Genomic DNA, 3,593 nt, shown 5'->3' on the forward strand with positions numbered 1-3,593 from the left:
TTTGTAGAGATGGAATCTCGCTATGTTACCCAGGCTGGTCTCGAACTCCTGGGCTCAAGCAGTCATCCTGCTCTGACTTCCCAAAGTGCTGGGATTACAGGCATGAGCCACAGCTCTCTGCCTTCCTAAGAATTTGTCAGTCTTATTGTTTATCTCTGCCACTTACTGGCTTGAGTCAGGCGTTTCTCTCGGGTAATGTGTAGCTAGCCCGAGGCTGCCCAGGTTTCAGCACTGAGAGAGTCCCAGGCAAACTGGGAGGTTGGTGAATGAGCTGAGGTGATCTCAAAGGTGGCTGAAGGGTGCCATTCTTTTGTTCGTTCGTTCGTTCGTTCATTCATTCATTCATTCATTCATTCACACAAACAGAGCACCTCCCATGTGGCAGGCACCAAGCGCTGGGTTGCTACGGGAATGAGCGAGCCATGTAGTCACTGCTCATTGAACTTACTCTCTAGCGGTGGAGACAGGCAAGTGGGCAGACAGCTAGACACCGTGAGCTCTGTTCTGTAAGAGAAGGTGTACCCAGACAAGGACACCCAGTCCTTGATGGCTTCGTTAGCCATTTAATATCAGAACCCATTTCTATGCTGTGCCAAGCATTATGGTCCATCATCCCACTTAATCCCCACAGCAGTCCTGTGAAGGTTTTTTGTTTTTGTTTTCTCTGAGTTTCCATTTTAGTCATCTCAGCTGCTTTTTCCAGCCCCTTCCTTGGATCGGCTCAGAGCTGGCCTCATTCTCGGGCTTTACCTTGGGCAGGAGTGGCCTGGGCCTCCAGGGCACCTGCCTCGTCAGTCACCCCAGGTGTTTGTGTAGGTTGTTAACTTTACAGGTCCCGAGCTTCCCCAGGAGTGATTTTTTCCCCCTTTCTTCCTGCTTGTTTTTGACATGTGAAGGGCACGTTTTTATCGTCTTTGGTCTCCATTCTTACTGCTGATGTGGGTGCTTCTGGAGACATTAAGATGGCCAAGTGAACTGGATGGATGGACTGAATTTCTGGAGTCCTTGACTAGAACCCCACTACACTACTAGTGTGGCCTTGTTAAAGGGGATGTGCAGTGAGGCCTCAACCTCTGGGTCTGACCTGGAATCTTCCCTTCAAGGTCATGTGACCTTGGACAAGCCCCTCCCCGTCTTTGACTGAACCATTAGGGTGTTGGGCCCTCTGATTTAAGATTCTGTGATTAAGGCCAGGTGCGGTGGCCCATGAGGCCAAGGCGGGTGGATCACGAGGTCAAGTGATTGAGACCATCCTGGCCAACATGGGGAATCCCCATCTTTACTAAAAATACAAAAATTAGCCGGGTGTGGTGGCATGCGCCTGTAGTACCAGCTACTTGGGAGGCTGAGGCAGGAGAATCGCTTGAACCTGGGAAGCGGAGGTTGCAGTGAGCTGAGATCGCACCACTGCACTCCAGCCTGGAGACAGAGCAAGATGCCGTCTCAAAAAAAAAAAAAAAAAAAAAATTCTGTGATTCATGTGGCTACCTTCTGGGTAGCTGGTGACAATGCTGAGGTCACCTTGACTTTCACTGGTGCTGATCCAGCACTGGAATAGGGCCCCTCTGGTCTGCCCCATGGGGCTTCTTGCGTCACCCAAGCTGGCTGGATATGGGAAGACGGCCTCTCTGTAACTCCTCCTAACTGAATTGTCGTCTGAGCTGAAGAAAGCTCTTCCTGCAAGGAATGTATTTCTAGAGAATTGGTCTTCTTAACATTTTCAGGGTTCTTTCATCTCCAAGGCAGATGCCGCCCCTAGATAAATGACTACCCTTTTACTTTGCCCAGGTCACCTTGGAAAAAGCAGTCTGAGGCCAGCATAAGTGAGACCTTGATTTATGGAAGGGCTCTTGGTGCCAAATGGGCCCACATGCCCTGCAGTCACATCATTCCTGGGCTTCGTGGGGATTTGGGGAGCTCAAAGTTATGGTGGAATAAATTCCTGGGCGCCTGTATCTCCGCCCTGGACTTTGGGATTCCAGAAAGTCACAGCTGCAGAAGGACTTTTCATGGTCTGCTCCTGACATATTTTCCCAAGGTGTCCTCATGATAAGACCCTAGGTTTTTTGGATTTATTTCCATTCGTCTGGAGAGTGACATATTGCTTTTCACAAGACAGTCTGCTACATACTACGTTTATACTGAACTTTATCACTTACAAAGGTGTTTACATAAACAGTCTCATTTAGTTCTTGTAACAACGCTTTTGGGTTGGAAAAGCTGCCCCTATTTTCCAGACCCTCTGTCTTTGGACAGCAGGAAAACTGAGCAGCCTTAGGTGAGAGGTTTTTTTTTGAGGAGCTCTCTCTCCTCCAAGAGCTAGAAATCATGTCCAGAATTTAAAATTAAAACCAGCCAGGCAAGGTGGCTCATATCTATAATCCCAGCACTTTGGGAGGCTGAGGTGGGAGAATCCTTTGAGCCCAGGAATTCGAGACCAGCCCGAGCAACATGGTGAGACCTAGGCTCTACAAAAAATTTAAAAATTAGCCAAGCGTGGTGGTGCACACCTGTAGTCCCAGCTACTTGGGAGGCTGATGTGGGAGGATTGCTTGAGTGCAGGAGGTCAAGGCTGCAGTGAGCCGTGATCACACCACTGCAACTCCAACCTGGGCAACAGAGCAAGAGCCTGTCTCAAAAACATGAAAATAAAAAACAAAATTAAAATAAAAAAGCATTATGTTGTATCAACTATCATTTGTACAATCAACTGTAGTCTGATGTCATGTAATTTAGGGCAACTTGGGTGATTTTCCCCAGCCAGAGGGGGAAGGAGGGTTGGATTTAGGAGGAAATATCAGATGTTGCCTGGGAGATTTATTTGCCTCTGGGAAAAACCCACTTTACAGCAATAAATTGCTGTGGCAGAGCTCTGGGGCCTTCTCATCTAAAATTTAGGATTTCATTTGCCTTTGACCAATGGGCCTCGTCCTCTTTCGTCTCTCTGGCTGTCTCCTGAGCATCTCCATCAGAGTGTCCCAATGGTCCTTTAAACCCAGCCTATCCCAAACGGTACATCTCACCCGAGGAGTTTATACTTCCACTGTTATTAACACCACCATCTACTGGATATCCAAGCTAGAAACTTGGTGTCATCCTTGATTCTCTTCCCCCTCTACAACAAGTCCAATTAACCAACTCCCGCCACAGCCTCCAAGGCTCCAGGTTCCCCTGCTCCCCTGCGGGCCCAGCCTGTTGCGTCTATCCCTGTAATACAGCTTGCTCTTTTCCTGCCTCATTCCCTACCTCCACGCCTTTGCCCACGTTCGTGTCTTGGATCGGGAGTGTCCTTTCCTCCTCCTTCATGTGGCTGACTTGTCAACATTGAAGATTCATCTCCAACTTTTTTCTCCCTTAGGATGTCCCTCCTTGACTGTCCCTATCAAAATATCCTCTGCACATGCCATCTATGTGTGCAGCACGTGCTTTAACGATGACCCATTCATATGTCTGCCTCCCCAGACTGTGGGCATTTTGAGGGCTTGACCCATTTACTCTAGTTGATTTTCTTCATAGAACTTATTGCTATCTGCAAGCTTGTTTTTATTTTTTATTTTTATTTTTATTTTTTTATTTTTGGGATGGAGTTTCAC

Source organism: Cebus imitator, unplaced genomic scaffold (genome assembly GCF_001604975.1).
Source record: "Cebus imitator isolate Cc_AM_T3 unplaced genomic scaffold, Cebus_imitator-1.0 Scaffold15, whole genome shotgun sequence".
NCBI classification, from domain to species: Eukaryota; Metazoa; Chordata; class Mammalia; order Primates; family Cebidae; genus Cebus; species Cebus imitator.